Here is a 23,677-nt window from a genome sequence, read left to right on the forward strand (position 1 = left end):
TGTCCTGACTGCAGGGTTTTGGAAACAAATTCAAACGTACAGCTCTGTTATCACTTCCAGCATAAATGAAGACAGAAAACTAAACAGCAGTGACGTTTGTAGGGTTACTGAAGTTTGGCTAGCTGGTATATAATGATGTGCTACGTGACCGCTAGCGACACAGCTATGTTAGCATAATATAAACAAGCTTTTTTTCCACTCGATAAAAGTTAACGTGAGTGTTCTCGGTGGTCAGGAACAAATGTAATCGCATGGCAGGATGCTGTAAAAGGACCAAACTTCAGCCAGGAGAACAACTGAGATAATCCATCCACAATACGAGGTTAGTCATTCATATACTGCTGCATGGGCTGGGCTGCAGTTACATCCTAAGGTTTTAAAAACTGAGCTTAAATAAATGATTAGTGGTAATAAAAGCCGAGGGAGGTCAACAGGGATCACTGACTGTTTTAGGAGCTTTTTGAGATTAAATAGAAGAAAATACAAAACATTAAACATGTTAACAACATAAAAGCCATATTAAACGCAGACTACTTTAGACCCGGAAGTAGGATTCGTCACGTCATCACTTAATGACCGGATTATGTTTCTTGGCGAGGACCAATCAGCTGCCAGATACAGCTGCAGGAATCTGGTGACCAGAGTGGAGCAGCTATGTCCGGCTATCTGAAATGACCACTGATTGACCCTCGGTAATAAAGCAACGCCGCCTCTGTGCACGCCGCTCCGATCGCTCTGCATTCCAGACAAAAACTTGAAAAGAAGGGAAAAAATGCACTTAATTAATTGCCTGACATATTATCCAGTCTTTCTTCCAGCCAATTTGGTGGGAGATGTCAATCAGGTGGATTAGGCTTGTTTTTCTCTTAGCCTTGTGCTGACAGTGGAAAATGATTAAAAGGAGAGATTACGTGACAGCAAATTTGTGTTGATATCATTAAACTTTCATCACGGACTGGGTTTAAAGCTCTAAATTGCTTATTAACTCAGCTTTTTGTGGCTGTTCGCCTATCAACACTTCAAATGAGCCAGATATCAGAGCAGCTTCTCCCCCCACCAAACCCATCAGACTAGCTGCTCTTATTCTATAGTGGATGCATCCTTTGTATGATGACGAGCGGGAAAATATGGTCACGCTGAGAAAGATTGAGTATGTTATTTATTCAGGTCAAGGTGCAGCTAACTCTTCTCCTTTCATGTTTAAGTCATTTCTCCACCCTGTGCTGGGTTATTTCAAACTTTGAAGCATAAGATATGAAAAAAAAGTTTGCAGATCTTCCTTCGTTGCTGCTCTGTTGCACCATAATCTTTCTGAAGGTCAGTGAACAGATATCACAGCAGATCCACTTTTCCTTTAGTGGGGTGATGGAGCCGCCTGTGAATCAATAACACTGTGTGTGTTACATCAATAAGATCAAATAACAGTGCGCGCGCGCACACACACACACACACACACGTTTCTGACATAGTTTGGCAGATGTGTTACAATATAAAGAATATGAGCACTTTCAAATTATTTAAACTCCATATTTATTTTGAAAGGTTACAAAAAGCAGAAATCCTGAACCAGAAATTTGATTGTTCAGTGTTTACGGCTGAGTTGCGTCACTTCTTCTTTGAGCAATACTGCAAGTATTTTAGAACTGAGGAGACCAATTGCTGCAGTTTTGTAATCCAAATGTTTCCCATTCGTGCTTCAAACAGGATCGCTCAGCAGGCGAGGAGCTACTTTGTCACAGCCTGTGATAAAACACCAGTGGGTGATGGTTTGGACTACAGACACCTTCTACAGAGCTATTAGCATTATCCTGATGAAATAAGCAAGACCTTCCCTTTAAAGATGAAGAGGTTATCTGGATGGGAGTATAATGTTGCTCCAAAATGTCATATTCACTATGACTTTTCTTCATATTTCACACATTGCCGAATCTTCTGGGTTTATTGCACTAAGGTGTTACGGTTCGACGTGGGGGACTCAAGCGCAGGACTCCAGAATCTGCTGTACACGAGAATTTATTTACAGAATCCACCAGGTGTATATACAGGAAGTGCAGGGCAGTGCTATATACAACAAAGTGAGGGACGGGGCCCCGGGGAAATCCAAAGGGGTAGTCACTCGTTCTCCAACTCTCCACACTCACGGCCGCAGATCCACTCTTCACACAAAGATTCACACAGGGAAGATATCCAGGAGGTCTGTAGACGAGGAAACGAGATTTACTTACAAAGTTCACAATAGACTCTTGACTTAGCTGTGCTGTAGTTTGACTCTCACTGACACGTGGCAGACAACGATCCAGCGAAGACCAGCAGTCTCCTCCTGGCTTAAATGCCGATCGCCTTGATGGGCATCAGGTGTGTTCCCCTTCCGTGGGCGTGGGCCGAGGGCGTGAACCCACAATGAGTTCTGCCCCGGCGACAGAGAGGAGGAGAGAGAAAGCGAGAGGGAGAAAAAGGTAGAAATGGCCGATCAGCGTCCCGCTGATCCCCCAGGCCGTGACATAAGGAGGTCAATCATCGCATCAGACTCCTCACCAGCAACGTCAGACCGCCTGCTAAGAATCTCGATATTATGTTTTGACCAGTATTTGAATTTTAGATCTGTCATGTCTGGCGAGGCAGAGGGCATGGCGTGAGGAGATTGAGGATCCAAATGCAGGCACACGGAGACGAGGGTGGATGATAACCAGAAACGAGCCTTTAATGCCGGCTGTGCAAAACTCAAAACACTGAACACAGGACATGAGACTATCAAAGTAAAACAGGAAATACACAAACATGGATGATGAGAGGTAACACGAGGGACACAAGGGAGGCACAGAAACAGCTAGAAATCATAACCAATAACCAGAACTTAACTAAAGTGATGAATTATTTAATATTCATTGCTTTAGTTAAGTTTAGACTCCATGACAGAACCTAACATCTCACTGCTCATCCAGCTTCATCCCCATCATCTAATTAATCAACTGGCAGCAGCTGATTGAATTTGGACATGTAGACATGGATGCTGAAGTTCAGTTCAGGACAAAAATGTCTTGCTGATGTCAGAGGTTAGAAGAGACTGTCCAGAATGCTTTGAGCTGATAAGAGGGCAACAGTAACTCATATATAACCACGTGCTGCAACCCTTTGTGAGCACAGTGTAGACATTTTCTGATAGCTGCTTGTAGCAGGATAATGCACCGTCACAAAGCTCAGATTATTCATTTCAAGTGACTGGACATCATCTAGTTCACAAAGGTATATCTCTGTATAAGTATATTACAAAAAAACACCAATTATATATCTGCCTGAAAGGAAAACTAGGATATGGAATATATAAGCTAAAAACAAGCCCTGGGTAACACACCCAACAATCGTCCCCTTTAATGTGAAAAGAAGAGCACGGCAGCTTTGTGAGAGCGAGATGGGATGTGAGAGTTTCCCATGCTTTGCAGCTTCCTCTCAAGGATTCTGGTTTAGCTTGGAATTTTATCTCCAAATGTCACAAACACAGCTATTATCCACTGCGCTCCGTGTCCTCGCCCACTTTCAGCTTGTTCCAAAAGCCGGTTTGTAGCATGAAATTCAAAAACGAGTGGACACTTTCCTGAGTAACTCCAACATTTCATAGCTAACATCTTGGTTTAATTTGCAACCGCAAAGTTTGCAAATTAAATTCTTGGTTTTGATATATGTTAAACTGCTTTTTGGATAGAAGGTCTTTTTATTTATATACACGAGTTTTTCTCTGGTATCTTACAGGCTGGAAAAATCTAATTGTTAGCAAAAAAACAAACAAACCTGTTAGCAGCCTTGTAAGAAAAAAGCAACGTCAGCATTTTGCATCACATCTGACTGGACTTTAATGACACTCGCAGACATGCTTTTAACTTTTGTAATGTACTGGAGCTTTTTCCCAGCTGATCTGAGGAATCGAGTTTTGAAATATATTTTCTGTTGCAGTTTTAGAGTAGTACGATTTAGAAAAAGAAAGTCAGTCAGAAATAAAATATATACATGTGAGACCATGACAGGCATGACCTCAGTTCCACATATATACTTAGACATACATAAATATACATTCCTATTTATTTATTTATTCATGCTGCATTTTGAATTTTACATTGTGCTTTCAAAATCTGACAGAATTGTACAAAAATAAAGTATTCATGAAACGATCACACTAGGTGGTGGAGGAGAAGCTTGTTGCTGATGGGAGAAGTGATGTGCCGCCTACGGTATGAAAGCCTATTGCTACCATAGACTGGATGTAAAGGTGGATGTCATCCTTGGGTTTCTGGAGCCACTTTGAAACTTCAGCCTCAGGAGTTTCGCTGCCCCCATGAGAGCTTTTGGAGCCAGAGGAGACCATATTTAGACTGGAGGGCCGACTGCTGAGATATCAGCTGGCAAACCTCATCCATAAGTGTTTTGTTATGATAAAAAGACTGATTAAAGGTTAGAATTTCATCCACCAAAAGTGAAACACGGACGTCTTGGTTGATGTGATCATAACAGGTAAAATCCTCCAGAATGCACCAACAGCACAGAGACGCCCGTTTTAGTGGGAGTGAGGCCCAGCAGACAGCGATCAGCTGCAACTCCCAGTGACAGCACCTGGTGAAGTAAAGCCCTCTGACTGACAGACTTTGAGCCTTACCGATCAGGAGACAAAGACAAAATACTACCCATACAAATGTTATGAACGGCAACCTATCAACAAAGGCCAGAATCATGTTTGGGCCAAGCTGGAAACATTTACTTTGGCATTTTAACAAGTCTGCAAAGACTGACGTCCTTTTGGCCATTAGAGGTACTGCAGATTTACACACCTGAGCACAGCCTCCTTCCTAAACGTGGTTCCTTTCATTATAAGTTTCATGTTTAGCTTTCGCCTTATGCTCCTCCTCTGTATGTTCATTGTACTGATCCAGCCTCACCAGGTCCACCAGTGCTGGGATTATTACAAATGTCACTGTACCATGTCTTTGTTTTCTTTTTCAGAAGTCACCTGAGCTGTCTGCAGGTATGAGCATGTGTTAAACACAGTCCTTCTGAATCCATATGAAAAACATCATTTTATTGTTTCCCATAGGAGAAAAAAATCTTAGATTAAGCATCTGCTTCCTAATGTGTCTGAAAACAGACAGCATTAAACATCAAACTAACACACAGTGAATACCAGCGTAGGCACATTAATAAACCCCTACAGGTCCTGTAGGCTAGTTTCTATGACGACCTAATTGAAACACTTGTATGCATAACGTATACGTTTGTGTCTATAATGGTGCTAAATATAAACTAAATTGAAAACAACATGATGGCAGTGAAAGAGAAAAAATGAAGTCTTTATAAGGTTAGAATTACAGCCAGGCTAAACTGCTGCACGGAGCCAACGTGAACTGCCTTTAATTTCATTCATGTTATCCGAACTTTCCTAACTTGCAATTAACTCTGTATGGGAACACACAGTGTTTGGTGAGCTAAGCCTGCAGGCTGTCCATCCTACACCATGGGAACATCTCTCTGCCTTTGTTTGGACTGTCAACACATCATGTCATAATTTACTTATGACATGAGTTCCTCTGCACAGAAGTTCCCCTGGTGTAGGCTACAGGCCCCAGCACTCACACACACACAGAAACACTATCACAGCTGGAGGTGGGAAAACCTGCAGGTTCATCCTGAGGAACATAATACAACACCAGGGACAGGAACGGAAACTGCGCTCCCGTAGAGCCACTATTGTCCTCTGAAACATGAGAGAGAGCAATGGGGAGCGTTCATGAGAACAGCAGTGATACACAGCTCTGAGGTTAACAGTGATCACTAATTACATCTCACTAACAGAACAAGGCTGGACGACTGAGCTCCATGTGGAACCTAGATTACTTTCACATTTAGCAGAAAAGCACATCAGACTCACGACAGCACCCGAATGAAAGCATCGACGTGTGTGCAGTGAACTCGCTCACTGTGTTCATGTGATCACATGTATCATTACTGTTGCCACAGTTTTGCTTTCATTCACTTTTCACTCTTGTTCACTTTGTATCAGTGAACCTACCATAATTCATTTGTACACTTTTTCCTCATTTCCTGAGCTCGGTGTGTAAAATATGCATCTGCACAACAACCACGCCTACCCCTTTTCCTATATATATATATATAGAGAGAATATGCGCACCTTTGACGTAATTCCCACGCTTCAAAATATTTCTTGTTAATCTTTTGCAAACACACAGTTTAACCAGTTTATGTTGCAGGTAGGGTAAGAGGTGGGGTACACTTTGGCCAATCAGCAGCCGAACGCTGATGATTTCATAGTTAAATGCTCTGCTGGGATTCACTGGTTCCTGGCATTATTGTGGCTGCCACTGTGACATGTACCACCAGGGACATGTTTATGGGGTAGGCTACAGTGGACGTTGCCCAGTTAGCCACTGGCAGGTGAGCGTGGGAACGGTAAGTCAGCAGGTAGGTTGAATCCGTTTGCATCCATTGGCAGCTTTTGTTTTGGGACCCTACTTGTAGTTTTCCATATGGATGAAGCAAAGTACGCAACACCAAAAGCAAACAGTTACACAAACAAACATTTCAGCTTCAGCTTATGACACACACTCAACTTGTGTCGCCCACATTAACCTCACAGTCTGTACGTTGACTTTCTCCCACAGTGATTCTGAAATGTGCACACCGCTGTCTGTCTCTGTGTTAGCCTTTGAAAGACTGATGACCTGTCCAGGACTGTCCCAGCTTACCTTTTGTCCTACGTCAGCTGTCACTGTGTCTGCACATTAGGCCCAAGATTTCCAATGATAGTGAAGAGGGTAGCTGGATAATGATTTAGGGGGAAGTGCTGTGTTATTTATTTATTTTCGATAAACCACAGAGTTCTGAAAGCCACCGCAGTGAATACTGGAAAGTCCAGTTGTTGCTATTTGAGTCACTTCCTGGCTGTTGTTGTGCAAAGCCAAGACTCCCAATCTGTAACGTGCTGCATCACATACAGAAAGTTTGCGCAGGTTTTCAGTCAAACATTTATTATATTATTTCTACTAGGTCAGCTGGTATGAAAACTATAAATCGGACTCAGCTTCCAACTTCATGCTGCTAACATGGTCATTCCTGACATGGCGTGTTCTTGGGGTCAAAGTCTGAACGCTTGTTGCATTTCAGAATAAAAGGAGATGAGAGGAAATGTGCGAGTTTACAGCACAAAACACTGAAGGTATAATAATAAGTTACTGCAAGCTGTTCGTGTGACTACATCACAAATCTAAATCCATACGTGTATGTTTCTCACTCTGTGTTGCAGCACATCGCAGTGAGAACAATTCCACAGTTTCTGGCTGTGAAGCTGTCGTGTGACAGTTCTGCAATGTATTATGGATGCAGTGAAAACACCTGCTAAAGGCAAGTATGTATGTGTGTTTAGTGTCAGCGATCAGTGGGAGAAAAGTGAGCACTGCTTTTTCTGTGACAGAGATTGGCTGAGGGCAGGAACTTTGCCAAGTGTGCCCTGTCTCATTTACATGCATAGATGGCATGGCATTAGCATAGTAACAGCCCCCCCAAAAAAGCTCAGAGAACTAACGGGAGATATTTGGCAGCTGATACTCAGGGCCCAATTACAATCGTTCGCCTGCATTCTCCTTTACTCAGGGGCTTTCTCATCTCACAGCCCTGCGCTCTGCTCGGCACAGTGGGCCTATCTTCAAACTGTCAGCCTGTTTAGAGCTGGAGATTGGTGTGTGTGTCTGTGTGTGTCTGTGGATGTGTGTGTGTGAGAGAGTGAAGAAACAGACTAGCTCTGCACTAATGAGGACAGGGACAGAGACAGCTAGAATCCTCTCTGCTGCCTTGCCTGCAGGATGGAGGAATGTAAATAAGCTCTCCATATTCTGACTAAACAGGCGCGCTGGAGTCCTGGAAGCTGTTCCTTCGAGGAGGCGAAGAAACAGGTTGGACCTATCATGTAGAACCAGCCTTCAGTTCATGCAAACTGCTCACTGCTTCCAATGACCAACAGAATGAAGCGGTGAACAATCAGCCCAACAGACGGTCAAATGGGCTTGTTGAAACATAAAGACAAATGTTAACTAAAAGGGTCACATTATTTTGTCTAAATGTGTACCTGTTGATATCAATGACATTATTTTCATTTAGGTTATTTGCATGTTGTGTGTGGGCAAATATTTGAGTGTGTTGGAGGCACTTCCTCTCTTTTTTGTGATCAGTGTTGGGGTTCCTCAAAAAAAGTAATATATTACACTTTTAAGAACACTTTCCTTAAAAGTAATGCAGTACATTACTTAATCAGTACCAAGAGAAAGTATTTTGTTATAGTGCTTGTTACTTCTGTGTTTCTCCGTAAAATGACCTGAAACACATCATCTCATAATTACCATTTAACAACGTAAACCTATAGGCTACAGTCAGCACACCATCACAAATGCCTATACTGATGAGGACACATTATGCAGGATGATCTCTTAGTGTTTAGGTATGAACACAAAGCTGATCGCACAAAGCAAAGATGGAAACCAGCACAGAGAGATTCCTGTTAAAGGGGAGATTTTCTTTCCCTTTGTCACTAAGTGCTTGCTCATAACGGGTCGTCTGATTGTTGGGATTCTTGGGAACTGTGTGGTGAGTTAGTTAGTGTGTGTGTTACACCCTGAAAAGGGGCTGAAAAGGGGATAAGTCAATGGCAACGCTCAGACACGATGCTTCTCTTTCAGCAGCTTCATTGCTTCAGAAATATAAACATACATACAAAAGCATTAAACATCTTAACAACGATGTACAGTCTCTGTTAGTTGTAAGAGGATATATCTCAAGACTGTTTTCTTTCCTTTCCTTTAAGTTACAGATTAACTTGGATGTAAGAATTTACAAAAGCAGCTTATGAATCAATAAACAAACTTAGATCATTAAACTGAAATGTACAGAACATAAACAAAATATTCATATAAAAATACTAATAGGCATTTGTCCCTTCACACAAAATAAACATGTTCTTCGTCCAGATCAAATGCAAAACGCACACAATGTTTCAGACACAGTCTGGCACGATAATGCTCCATGCTAGCCACCAACAGAGCGCTTAGCTTAGCTTGCTGCTTAAAGCGTATCCTAACAACACAGTTAACACAGATCATCTAAATATTCCTAGTATCCTCTTGGTACATTTGGAAACACAGTCAGTACAGCTCAACATACATATTTGTAAAGTCCAAAAGCAGAATTGCTCAATTCAGGGTTCATACACCTTTTTCAGGGTCAAATTCAAGCACTTTTTAAGCACTTTCAAGGTGCCTTTTTAAACTTTTCCAGCACATCCCCCCTCCCCGCCCCCCCCCAAAAAGAAACATGCATGTTTCAATTCACATCACCTCAGTAAGACCATGTGAAAATGAAGACAAATCATCCAAGGTGAACTTAAACACCTTTGTTTAAGGAAACGGTCGCCTTATATACATCGTGTATAAACTCAAAATGCACATTTCACTTAAAAATTAAGATGTGAAAATGTGAACAAATCAACTTGTTAGAGATATTCATCTCCTGTTGACCCCCCCCCCCCCCCCAAAAAAAAAAAAGAATAAATAAGTCTTCTCATCAGATATTGATGCTTCTTTCCTGTGTGACAAAAAATAGGAGACAGATGTTTGTTTGTTTTTTAAGTTAATTCCCAATAAAACTGTTTTACTGGTAACTACATTGCTGTCTGTATTATTGCTGAAGTCCTAAACGTCACCTTTAAAGTGTTTGTGCTACAAACATCATGCACAGTCAGACAGGCATGGAGAACAGCACTGACTGGGAGGCTTTGAACAGATCACATAGTTCAGTTCAACATATAAGACTTTAAGAATGCACAAGCATCTACTTAAAATCTATTTAATTTATCATCTGTGATATTATTATGTACAAATCCAGTGTATTTTGTTCATCTCCCTTAAATAAACAGGCAGCCCTAAAGTATGAAATATTCATGTACAAATACACATATTAATGTGTGCACTGTCTGAGTGTGAGCTTGAAGACATTTATAATGTTTAAGTAGTTTAATGTGTCGGTGCTGACCAGAAACACATTTTGAATGAAAGCCGGGGAGCTTTGGTAGCACAGAAACAAGAGGCTATTCTTTGTGACCATATGGATCACTCATATTACCATTATTTCACCCAAAGGCACCAAGTTAATACTCAAAAAAGCTGCAGCTATACACACAAATATAAACAGTACTTGGTGACAACTTTGCTTTTAGCCTCTAACCCTCTGGTGTCCAGGGTATAATTGGCTGTTTTTGACTACTTTTGATTTGGCCTCTATTTCACCTTTAAAAACTGTTTATCTTGCCAATCTGTTATTTACTCATTTTGACAAACTGTATCAGCACAATTTATCTAAATTCAGACAAAATTTAAAATACGAGTAGAAAGTGATATTTTTGACTGTAGAAACCACAAGCATGTTTAACGAATCATTTTCACCGTTGCTTTTTTGCAGCAACTATGACATTCACTAGTAGAACTGACACACAAAACAAAACAACAACTACAAACTAACTACACAAGACAACACACTAACTTGAGACTCCAAACACGGTACACCTCACAAATCTCTCACGTATCAAAACTCTCTCTCTCGCCGGTCACTCCTAAAACTTCCCCCTCTTCCCAAGCAACCAGATGCCACATGTTGCCATATAATTTTTTGATTGGTCGACATGGTACATTTTTCCACCAATAGTGAAGGAGTGTTTTTTCTTTTTCTTTTTTCACTCACAAGCAAAGCGTGTTTGCTAGCGCTCTCCTTAGAAAACGGCGTTTTAACCGTTTCTTCCCAGAGTAAACACCACTGTTTTATTAAAAACAAAAAACGTCGGTTTTACGTGGCCTATCTACGGGGCCCGCAGGGGACATGGGAGAAAAAAAAATTAAGACGGACTTTTGCGAGATCTCGCAAAACTTTTAGCCACATTCTTCGGACGCCTGCTCGAAGCCGACCGGGAGGTCGAGGCACGATGTGCCGGGAAAGCGGTGTTCCTCCCGGCTGTAGTAGGTCTCGACCTCCCGTTAGCTTCGAGCTAATGGGAAGAATGCGGCTAAAACTTTTGCGAGATCTCGCAAAAGTTTTGCGAGATCTCGAGTTTGTTTTGCGAGATCTCGCAAAAGTCCGTCTTAATTTTTTTTTCTCCCATGTCCCCTGCGGGGCTCCGTACCTATCAACACAATTTAAAAACTGTTACATAGTTTGAAGTCTGCACGTTCAACCCAAGTTGAAACGGAGACTCTGGGTCCGTCAACCCCAGAGGGTTAACCAGAAAGCCTTAAGTTGGCTAGTTATGTATCGGGCTAATGTTTAAAGCTTTCACTTGAGTAAATTAACCCATATCACTGCTAAGTAATGTTAGCTAAGTTCACAGCATATTCCATAATAGCGTTGCCATACTGCATCACACTCAGTGCACTTTAATCATTTCTCCAGCCAGTTTGATAGCAAAATAATAATCCTAATTTTAAAAAAATAGCATGTGTAACGTACACGTACTGGAAAATTATTTACTATGACTCACCTATCATGCGACTGGAGAGCGCAAACTCCGCATTTGTCATTTTCCATCAAACACTCATTAAAACGGCGACCTACAGGTATGTTAGCGCACTCATCACCAACTGGCCGAGGGCCTCAGGGCAAAAGAGAAAAGGGATTCCTGTAAACAGCTGTCCCTCGTTTATCGCGGGTGTTATGTCCTAAAAATAACCAGCGATAGGTGAAATCAAGAAGCCAATTTTAGTTTTTGACGTTGCAAAACGTTTGGTGGACATCGTGGACATACAGTACTGCACTTCAGAGTCACACTGCTAGCATCGATGCAGCGATTCTGTACTGTACAGGAGAGACATCACGGAGGAGATCGTCTGCAGCGATCAGGACGCAGGACACAATGTGCCGTAAAAATAAGCAAACTTGCACTAAAAAATCTGAAACAGCGAGGTGAAAGGTGAACCGCGTTATAGCGAGGGACCGCTGTAATTTTGAAGGTAAGTCACAACATACCCTTCGTACATACTAATGTATAGAAACCGTTACCAGCAATCATTCATTTTTGTGTGGTTTTCACGGTTTGTTAACATGCTGTGTAGGTGTGTACTTGACTAGCTGATCTCGACATAACGGGAAACATCTGGTTTGACTGTTCTTCACCTGTAGTTTGAATGCTGAACATTTGCCTGTTTAGATCATGAGACCAGTCACTACACAGAGATGTGCTTCTGAGTGTGGACGATGTGTCTTCTGCTGCAGTGATGCAGTTCTGCTTGTGTTGAGTGATGTAAACAACTGATCGATCTAAACGCTTTAAACGTCAAAACTGATCATTAGATTTTTTATGACACAGCAGCGGTGAGTGTTCCCACCTTCTGCTCTTTGTAACTTAACGCCATCTTTCCGTTTTCGAGTTTTGGACATGATGTTGGAGGATATCTTCGCAGTAGCGATTGACCGCAAAGTAAACCGGAAATGTACAACCCCACATCCGGTCTCAAACCAGGAAGTTAGTATTGTCTCGTGCACGGGGTCGAATGAGGCATCGTGGCCAGAGCTCCCTCTTCTGGCAACGGCAGGCATAACTAATCAATCATGATCACTAAATCACATGGATTATTCCCCAGGCTCGACAAGTAGACCACAGATTGAATTTTACACAGGTTGTAGTCACATTAAGGATTGTTATCCGGTTGAACATAGTCATGAACTCTGTTAACTATTTTAGCCTGTGTTACATTACGTCTCTTAATGGGACTTCTTTTACCCTTGTTTATACATTTACATATTTGAAATAAATTGAATAATACATTGGGTAACTTTTAACCACAACTTTTTACTCCATTATGAACTTCAACTAATAATCAATCTATCACATATGAACCCGTCACCTGATTTATTTTTATATTAAATTCAGTGTAAACCTCATCTCATGTAGTCCTACAGCTATCTCAAACAGCTAGAGAGATTTTGAAAGGCTGTAAGCAACATATTGATTGAACGTGTTTGGCATACTGTAGCACTCCATCACAGACCACAATCACAAAAACATTAGATCTCCTCCACCCGAGCATCTGACTGCAGATGGAATTCGAGCAAGCAGCAGGGTGGTGCTGTGGGGTAAGTCAGAATCCGCTTGTCTGGGTCACATGCTGTATCTTCTTCATCTCCATTTGAACAGCACGAAGAGCTCCCTGCAGCTCTACTGAGTAGAGAAATGACTGAGTCACCTGGGATCTCAGTAAAGAACAGAGAGAGAAGCTCCCAGAGGGCTGCAGGTCAATATCATAACACACAACTGCTCCTATTTACACACGATTGCCTGAAGGCTACAACCAACTGACCTAGAAAGAGAAAGCTGGAACAAAAGACTGGAAAAAACATACTGAGTGGTATACCACTGCTCTATTTTAATTAAACCGTGAGCTAGTGTAAAAGCAAGCGCACGCCCACTGGACAATTAATGTTCAGTGTTTTGTCGAGCAGAGGCTCACATGCAGGCGTGGATTAAAAAAGTGAAAGAAGTCACCTGTTCTTTTTGTCACAGTTTGCCCTTCTTTGTGTCTGCGGTGCAGCCATATTTAACCATATCATTTAATACAGATAGCCAGGACATTTCAGTGTATTTAACACCTCACATGAATATACTGTACATGTGGTGAAATCTCATAGTTTTGCAGCTCTCCATTATAATGAATGTAAAACAATACCTGACTTAAATCTGTCGTTCACTGTCTGTGGGCTGAGCTGCATTGTTTTTATTTTGGCTTGTAATTTCAGATCTCTTCCTCTTTACAAGTCGTGTTCTGACACAACTGAATACATCGAAGTCTCTAGGTTGAGGATCGGGTTGTCAGCTTCATTAAATAGGGTTAGGGTTAGGGGGAAAAACTGTTGTTGCAAATCTTCAGTTTTATTTTGGTAATTTCCCAATGCAGCAGTGGTCATCTGTTAGATTACTCTGGGAGTTTCAAACCAAACTTCTCATTTTAATGGATTTTCATTTTTTTAGACAAAAAGTACAAATGTTGGATTAACTATTAGATATTAGCCATTAAACATGGCCGCTTTATATTGTAAGATAGACCCCACAATAATACATACAACAATCATATGACCCCCTATGAGCAAGCACTTTGGGGACAGTGGGAAGGAAAAACTCCACGTGCTTTGGTCTTGCCTACCTAAAAGGCAGGATTGCATAGAGTCCTATGTAAGCTTTATTCTTTACATGACTTTATGTGGAATTTTTACTGCTTTGGCATAACAAGAGGAAAATCTCCTAACAGAAGAGATGCAAGGCCATTTAGCATGTGGCTAAATGCACCATAAGCTAGCTCAACCTCAAGTGGTGTGATGGTGATTAAGAGGATGTCACGACATTTTTCCAATAGTTCTCTAATCCCATATGGAAAAGAAATAGAAAAAACTTATAAAAGACTTGCATCAGATGTGGCCTACTTCATATAGTGAATCATAGAAGGCTGATATGCTTTACTCATGAAAGTGGCCACTTTCATATGTTGTTTTAGTATCCAAAACATACTAGTTTCATTTATATAATTTTTCAAGGGATCTTATATCTGTTTTCACTCTTATATGCTTTTCATACAAGTTTCACACAAGGCAGATACAAACTTTATAAGATTTATAGATATCTTTTCCTGCGGGATGTCAGAGGACATTTCTGAACAATACCTAATAATATATTTAATTAAATGATAACAAAGCTGCTCTTCTTTTAAACTACAAGGATACAGACCAATATCTTTTAGGTACCAGAGCATAAATACACGTGAAATAAATATTTATTTAAAGATTTTCTTTTCTGTTTAATGTGCATACAGACTGTTGCTTAATATGATTAAGTTAGTTCGGAAATGTTTAACAGCCTTCAGGTCATTTTAACGCTGACCAACAAAGTGATTGATCTTGTGGAATCCTTGGACCATCTTCAAGTGATCTCACGTTGTGTTTTTGGTTTCTCACTTCCATCTTTGCCATGTGGTGCTAATACACACACTCTGGTATGTTATAAATCAGTGGCGTTAACCATCATCGCACAAGACAGGCACAAAAAAGCTTATAAGCCCATATACTCTATCTGCTGTATGCGGATTGGAGTTCTATGCATTTATAGTAAAAATCAGTGATTAATATGTAAACAGAGTTTCCAGTAAATTGCTGCATTTTTCCTTTGGCCTGCCCCACATACAAATTACAGAAACAAGAGGACGTTTAGTCTTCCACTGCTGTCTAAAGATCACTGGTATGATTAGGAACAGATCATATTTTATCTAGAGCTGGGCTTTGGCCTCTCTCTGTCACATATGTTCATAATTAGCCGAGAGACGAAAGTCCGGCTGTGGTCAGCCTATGGGGAGGGAAACCGCGAGTTCATGATCTTTAACGGATTAAAGCTGCATCTTGGGAGAAGTGTATATGTGTGTCTGTGTGTGTGTGTGTGTGTGTGTGTCTGTGTGTGTGTGTCTGTGTGTCTGTGTGTGTGTGTGTGTGTGTGTCTGTGTGTGTATATATGTGTGTCTGTGTGTGTGTGTGTGTGTGTGTGTGTCTGTGTGTCTGTGTGTGTGTGTGTGTGTGTGTCTGTGTGTGTATATATGTGTGTCTGTGTGTGTGTGTGTGTGTGTGTGTGTATATATGTGTGTCTGTGTGTGTCTGTGTGTGTGTGTCTGTGTGTGTATATATGTGTGTCTGTGTGTGTGTGTGTGTGTGTCTGTGTGTGTATATATGTGTGTCTGTGTGTGTCTGTGTGTGTCTGTGTGTGTGTGTGTCTGTGTGTGTGTCTGTGTGTGTGTGTGTGTCTGTGTGTGTGTCTGTGTGTGTGTGTGTCTGTGTGTGTCTGTGCATTTGTGACAGAGAGAGAGTGAGACAAGGAAGCTCCCATCTGTTTCTACATCAGAATTTTAGGTCTTACAGTCTATACTACACCTCATCACAGAGGGTATAATTTAAAAGACACACACACACACACACACACACACACACACACACACACACACACACACACACTACAGTTTTTTACAGACGCTAGGACACATGTCTCAATACTTAGGTCACTTTTGCAAAACTCTTCACACAATCCTCCTAACTGACCGTCAGCTTGGCAAAGCAGTTCATTTCACATTCAAAATGCACTACAACTACCAAAACACTTCATTCAGGTCTCAAATAAACTCATTCTTCCAGAACACTAGCAAAGGTTGACAACCGACAAACACACTTTGTCACCCACAAAACAATGACCTAAAAAACACTAACAACATGTAGCATTACAGTGTTTTCTTGTGTAAAACAAGGACACATCTCTGTTTATAATTTCAATATATGTTACTGGAATGAATCAGACATCATGCAGAATTCGTTAATATTTGTTTATGTATTTTTATGTTTTTGCACTAAGTAATCCCAAAATACAAGAATTTGTATACACACCATCCACTGATACACATACAATAGTAATGCTATTCTACTCGGTCTTCTCCATTTGGCCACAGGTTCTCATCCACATCACATCTTATGTCATCTAGGGCAACACACCTAGGAAAGAATCCCCTGGCATGCCTGATCCATCCCTGGCAATCTTCTGCTGATATCTGCAGGCATCCAGCATTCGTTGCATCCAGGAGGGACATTTGATCATGTGGATGATGGTCGTAAACCTTCCACCGCCATGAGGAAAAGAATTCCTCTATGGGGTTGAGGAATGGAGAGTAAGGTGGGAGGAAAAGAGACTCCATTCTGGGATGGGCTGCAAACCACTCGGTGACTGCACGGGAGTGATGAAATGCCACATTGTCCCATACAGTTATAAATGTTGGCTGATTCCTTCTCTCCGCATCCCTTTCCTCACCTAGCACAACCCTTCCATAGAGATCATGCAGGAACGCAAGGAGCCGTTCAGTGTTGTATGGCCCAATCAGTGGTCTGTGTAACAGCAGTCCATCAGTGGATGTTGCTGCGCACATTGTGATGTTGGCACCCCTCTGGCCCGGGACATTCACGGTGGCTCTCTTCCCAATCACATTCCTCCCTCGTCGCTGTGCTTTGGCCAAGTTGAAACCTGCCTCATCCACAAAGATGAAAATGTGGTGTGTTTGCCTGCCTTCAATCTCCATGACTCTCTAACATAAATCCACAGGGCAACATGAGCTGTTACAGTAGTAAATTTGTAAAAGTTGTCTGTGTGTGTTTGGTTTTGTTCAAAAACAGATCTGTATCGTGATCTTACCTGGACATACTGGTTCCTGAGTTGCTTGACATGTTCAGAGTTCCTCTCAAAAGGCACAGTGTACAACTGCTTCATCCTGACCTGATGTTTTTTCAGGACTCTAGAAATTGTTGTTACGCTTACACTGTGAATATTTGCGAAGGTAACGTTGTCTGCCAAGACTCTTTGTCTAATTTCAGTGAGTTTTATCCCATTGTTTCTGATGACCATATCAACAATGGCAGTTTCCTGCACATCAGTGAACATCCGTCCTCTCCCTCCTGTGTGAGGTAACCGTTGAGTCCTAAGCAGAAATGCAACAACAATTACACAAAAGCTTATTTACTTCTGAAATGTGCAAATCCCCCTGCAGAATACAAGTTACCTGTTGGTTTGCCAGAAAACTCTAACAATAGATGCCACTGTAGAGCGTTGCAGATTTGGCTGCACTCTCTGACCAGCCTCTCATTGAGTGACCATGATTTACTACATGATCAGTTACAGTAGCTCTGATCTCATCTGAGACTACAGCTCTTGATCTTCCTCTTATTCTTCTTCCACCACGCATACGTATTCCTCGCCCCCTCCCGGCCACTCTTCTTCCTCTTTCAGCCACTTCTCCATTTCTGGCTGGGTCCATGTTCACATCACAAAACAAACCTATTCAGCAGTCGTCTCCTTTTGTAATGAAATTGAAGGAGTGACACCTGTGTAGATGTTCATCTACAATGAGGATCAGCTGTGGCTGGTTAAACTGCATTTTTAGATTTAAAATATGTTTCAATAAAATATTGCTGTTGGATTTTGCTGTCTTATTCAGTTTTGCATTGTGTTATTGTTTTGACCATAAGTTTAACAGTTTTGAAAACAGTATGTAAGCACATGCAAAATGTCCTGTACGTACAAAGATTTTTGGCAGTTGTTGTGTCTGAGTGAGAAGATAATTCATGAAATTTGAGAGATGTAGTCATTGAATGCATTTTGTGCCCAAACAATGATAACTGGTCCTCAGTTTAGCCCACATAGACTTCTGTCGTGCTCACTGTGTGAGGAGTTTTGCAAAAGTGACCTAAGTATTGAGACATGTGTCCTAGCGTCTGTAAAAAACTGTAATCTAAAGGAGTACTGGGATGTTAAGGTGTTGGGCTACTGTTTCCTTGAGTTGTCTTTTTATTTTGCTTCACATTGTTTCAATAATGGACACACAACACCACACTATCACAGCACCCTGCTCTTCAATCCTAGTCCTTGGAAAGAATCATGGTTGGTTACTCAAGAGAATGCGCTTTGCTCCTCCAATAGAAATGCAGCTTGAGGGATCAGTGCTTGTTACAGGCGTACTTGAGCTCAGACAGATCACGATCGAGTCCTGAAAATGAAGAGATGCCAAAAACTGCAGTTCCCGGAGTGGCCACTTGAGGCTGGCTCCACGAGTGAGTGAACCATGTGGTTCATGAAATAACCATGTTGACAGTGTCATGGTGATCTGAAACAAATCAGCCTGTGATGCTATGGCACCTTCCATTTACACAGGTCATCTTAACACAGTGAAGGGCAGAATGCGATGAAGTTAGAGCCCAGAACCTTCTTACAGTATGTGCTGACCGCTACACCACTCTTGGTTCAGACCAAATATTCAGTTTTTCTGTTTTTACTACAAGTGAAGGCTACACTAGCCCAGCCCTACACTGATACTTTCTTGTAAAACACTGCCACCTATTGATTAAAATCTAAATAAATCTTAGCACATGACCCCATTATTGTCATTAAACAATGCTACGATAACCTCTTAGTTTCATGTTCATACGGGAGCCATCAGGGTGAAATATTAATTACTTGGGCACCAAGAGCAGAATTTCATTGAAAGTCATGACAATGAATTTAAGTTGGCTGAGTATCGGCTAAAAACCGACATATGATTAGTAACATGAATCCCTGATTTGAAGCCTTTGTGGGCTACCTCAGAGAATACCCTTATGTGTTTTTGTTGGTGCCATAAAAGTTTTCTTTTATCATTAAAAATTTAATTTTGATCTTAATCCACATCATAAAACTTTTAAAGTCCACCAGACGCAGGATTAGGGCTACTATTTAAGATTGTCCAGTTCAGATCATCAAGTGGAAAATCTTTCAAACCCAAAATGTGAGAGACTTCATTTGTCTCTTCATTGTGCTGTATGTTGCAGATTTAAACCTTTAGATTGACCCAGTGGGTTGTGTAATATTAGCAGATATGAGGCAAACATGAAATTACAGCCGTGGGTGTATCTGATCCCAGTGCAGATTACATTTCTAGTGTCAGGGTTTGCGTGAACAGCCCAAATAAATGAAAAATTTGATATCACTTTGTTTCTTGTTTAACATATGTAGTTGGTGTTTTGGAAGGGAACACGTGGTATCAATTTTCTACAGCCTGCAAGAGGGTGACTGAAATGCATCCTGTCTGCGTTGGTGACACGGAGCTGCATTGTTGAGCTAAAACAGATGAAGGAAAAGCCTCCTCGATGTAATGCAAGGCTGGTTTGTGTTGCAACCCTGAAGGTCCAGAGTCAGAACTGACAGTGGCCATCAGAAGACAGAGGAGTGCCTGCAGGGATGCAGCCGTCTGGGATTACTGGGTGAGAGAGTCAGCGTATCATATTGCCATTTTCTTGCTGCTTTCCTTATTACTTTCTCCAAACCAGAGCTGCTTCAACAGGAAACACTGAGGTCTCTGACTCGTATCTGTTTCAAAAAAGTATTAGACTGAAGTTTCATATGAAAAACTTCAGATGGCCTGGTTTCTTTAACTGTGTTAGTTTACTGCTGAGAGACTTTCAGCTCAAAGATTGGGCTATTAGAGTTGGAAGGACTTGGAACTTTGAAAGTCACTGACAAAGCAGAAGAAATGAGAGGAAGGAAAACTAGTTTTGACCTCCTGATTTCTTCTTTGTGTGCGTATCTCATACTAAACATAAAAACGGCAGCTTTGGTTAACACAAGAAACAAGGTTAAAATGATAACTATGTATTGAAGAAAGACAGGGTATCTAATACCACCTGGGCCTGTGTGAAGAGTGTAAATCTAAGAAGCAATCCAAACTGCACTGTGACCCGGTTGCAGCTGGGCAAGACACCAAGGCCTGATTACAGCCAGCCTTGTTCAGGCAAATGCTCATGAAATTGAACATTTACATAAACATAAAGTTGCTGCAAAACATTCAGAAGAAATTCCAGAGGAGATGTTTGAATCAGTGTGCGAAGGATTATGAAACTCTTTCTAAGGCTTCAGGAATCCACAGATCCACACTGTGATACATTAGCTACAAATGGGAAAGATGGTGAATAAGACAGCAGGCACCATCCACAAGTCCTCAGAGTGCATGATCATTCATCAAGCAAGAAGACTGAAGAAAAGACTGGTCTCAGCTGGAAGAGTGGAGCGGTGAAAGCCGCTGCTAACAAAGAACAGTAAGGATCTTTTTACTGCTTTCATGACTCTCAAACATTGTTGAGACTCTTCTATGGAAAGATGAGTTAAGGTTGAACTGTTTGAAAGACAGAAGCAGAGTCCCATTAGACCTAAAGTCAACCGTGGAAGTGTAACGTTGCAGGGTCTAGTCTTTATTAAGTCTTTACTAAAGCTTAAAAACAACCGAGTTATGCAACTACAAGGTGCAGCTAAGAGTAAGTCTGCTGCTAAATGTGGACCTAACAGTTCAGAGTAAAACTACAGACTGAGTGTGTCGTGAAAAAAACGACACAAAACTCTGACAGAGTTGACATCAAACGACGATGAACCGGTCCTGATGTCTACAAACAAGAAAAGGAAGAAATTGAGATTTCTCACTTCTCACCAGGAGGCAGCAGCAGGGAGGAGTTGAAGCTGGATCACGACTGCTTTCGCAACATCAGTGGGGCAGTTCAAGTTCTTGTTAGGAGATTTGAGACCACATCTGAGCAAGTAGAGCAGGGGTGTCCATCTCCAGGCTTCGAGGGCCGGGGTCCTACACGTTTTAGATGTCACCCTGGGTCAACACACCTGAATCAAATGATTAGTTCATTACCAGGCCTCTGGAGAACTACAAGACATGTTGAGGAGGTGATTTAGCCATTTAAATCAGCTGTGTTGGATCAAAGTCACATGTAAAACCTGCAGGACACCGGCCCTCGAGGCCTGGAGTTCGATACCTTTGAGGCAAAGGAATCATTTTAGGAAACCGACTGAGATATCGTAACGTCTAGCTGTATATCTGAAGGAAAACAGGATTAGTTTATTTGCATGTGCAGAGTACCAGTGCACGCTCTGAGCCACAGCGCACGTGTTGCCAGATGCAGTGGTCTGATTGGTCACATCTGTTTCTCCACCAAACTGGAACAAAGTCGGAAAGAACAAATGCCCCAAATTTTTACAGTGAAGTGAGGCGGTCAGTGTGAACAGCTGCATTAAAAGTTGATGAGTTTAAAAAATATTTTTAATACAAGATTTGCATAGAGAGGTTTTCTTGTGTCTGCGGTTTTTGTTGGAACATAGAGCTTAGTTGTATTTCTGTGTGCGAGTTAGAGCTAGCACAGATCTACATATAGACCCCTGGGTGACTCCACAGTTGAATACTGACAGAGGAGAGGAATGGTCAGTAGCACAAAAGCAAAAAGAATGTATGATTTGACTTGAATGATCCCAGTGTTGCATCCTTTCCAAATTTTATAGGCCACCGTATCAGATGCTGCAGGTCAACAATGGCACCGGCTCCAGCGTGAGCAGTTCGAACATCATTCGTCACACTGATGAGCGAAGCCCTGAGAAAGATGTTTGAAACAAGACTGAAAACGTTCATCGATGCTGTTGTGCCATTCGTAATGCTTCAAGTTTTGCTGTAAAGGGTGATTTTGAAACTTTGGTGAAACTTCTAAACCGTGTTGACCAGCTGAGCTGACGCCTGCTGCAGCTGATGGTAAATGAGCCACTCTGACCGTCACCCTGCTTCCTGCACTCTTTCCATTCAGTGAGTTGGGCGAGGGTGCCGGCTTTCGCTGTCTAGCACAAACCTGAAGCTACTTCAACTTTCCGGGTAATTTACAAGCTTTACCCCAGTTCCCCCTTTCTGACTGCAGAGCTTTGAATTAATTAACTACTCTGAACCTATATTGGCTTTTATGAAACGCTCTTACGAGATTTCAACATTTCTTTGAAACAAGAAGCGCTGGGATTTCAGTCGGGAACGCTATGATCCGGAAGAAGACGACTCAGTAGGAAAAGCAATTTACTCACGACCAGTCACAGCAGTGTGTGGCAGATCACAGCTTTGTTTATTAGGACCTTTCTTTTTGGAAACACAAAATGATACACATAGCATTTTTAATGTCTCGAGACAAACACTGGTGAGGCCGGCGCACACAGGCTGAGCTGACAGGAATCCAACATCTTAGGCTCTTACTCTGCATGTAATTGCACACTTCTTGAAGACCCTCCAACTTTGTTTGTGTGAGAACTGGCCGAGTGTGCTCTCGCAGGCTGCTAATGAGCAGACATGGGGATATGGTGCTAATACTGACTATGTGGAGCGACACACACATTTGTCTCCTCTCTCTGGGCTACCTATCAGAGGCACCGAGTAATGTAAATAGCAGGAAACCTGCTGTGTTTTGTAACTTGCCAGTGAAGCCTCATGTTTAACCACAGCCAAAGAACAGGTGGTACATCGCAGCCAGCAAAAGTAGTTATGGTAACATTAGATAAGACGCATGCTGTGAGTTTCTGTATGATGGGTGCAAATTTGCTGTCTTTTCTAATTATCACAATGTGGCCGAGCCCAGGGGGAACCAGCAGAGAGGATGCAGATGACAGCAGGAAATGCATAATAAGCCAGTGAGTGTGTCCAGGATTTAGAGGTTCAAATGTAGCTGTGCAAACGTTTTCATTTAGCCTTTCAACCAACACTTGCCACTTCACCGCTCTTCTGTCTGCTAAAGTGATTGTAATAGTATCTGGTCCACATACATTGACTTCTACTCACCAAACGTAAAGGTAAAGTCATCCTGTTATCTCAGGTGAGGTTGACACAAAAGTGGTGTAGATGCTTCCTACAGTGAATAGCGTGTAACATTGTAGCAATACTGATGTTTGGAGCAGTGAGCAGTGATAACATTAATGACATAAATGTGACAGTGAATTAAACTGCCTGTAAGAATGTGAAGCTGCATGCTAACGCTTGAAAAGGCTCCAAAGTGCTGAATAAACCGAGTGACCAAATATTACCTTCCTTTCACTCCACTGCTGGATGAATTCTTTTTTTATTTAAACCAGCCATATTGTGTGGGTTCTGCACACAAGCACAGGAATCCTCCAGTGCAGACCACCCTGCACAGACCACGAGACCACTAATATAATAACCATTTGTATGGCTCTGCTTTCTTTTAGCTTGTA

The 23,677-nt window shown here is 41.7% G+C and overlaps 2 long non-coding RNA genes across 2 annotated transcripts; both read right to left on the bottom strand.

The window, feature by feature from the left end:
- Positions 1-1,513: 1,513 nt before the first annotated feature.
- On the bottom strand, positions 1,514-2,721 carry LOC145431755 (uncharacterized). The gene is made up of 2 exons (XR_013912048.1): positions 2,280-2,721; positions 1,514-2,196 (listed from the first exon to the last, which is right to left on the bottom strand). It is a non-coding gene; the product is annotated as an uncharacterized LOC145431755 (long non-coding RNA).
- A 13,558-nt stretch (positions 2,722-16,279) lies between these two features.
- Positions 16,280-17,817, bottom strand: LOC113031989 (uncharacterized). The gene is made up of 3 exons (XR_013912297.1): positions 17,658-17,817; positions 17,294-17,576; positions 16,280-17,186 (listed from the first exon to the last, which is right to left on the bottom strand). It is a non-coding gene; the product is annotated as an uncharacterized LOC113031989 (long non-coding RNA).
- Between the last annotated feature and the right edge of the window lie 5,860 nt (positions 17,818-23,677).

This window comes from Astatotilapia calliptera, chromosome 11 (genome assembly GCF_964374335.1).
Source record: "Astatotilapia calliptera chromosome 11, fAstCal68.1, whole genome shotgun sequence".
NCBI classification, from domain to species: Eukaryota; Metazoa; Chordata; class Actinopteri; order Cichliformes; family Cichlidae; genus Astatotilapia; species Astatotilapia calliptera.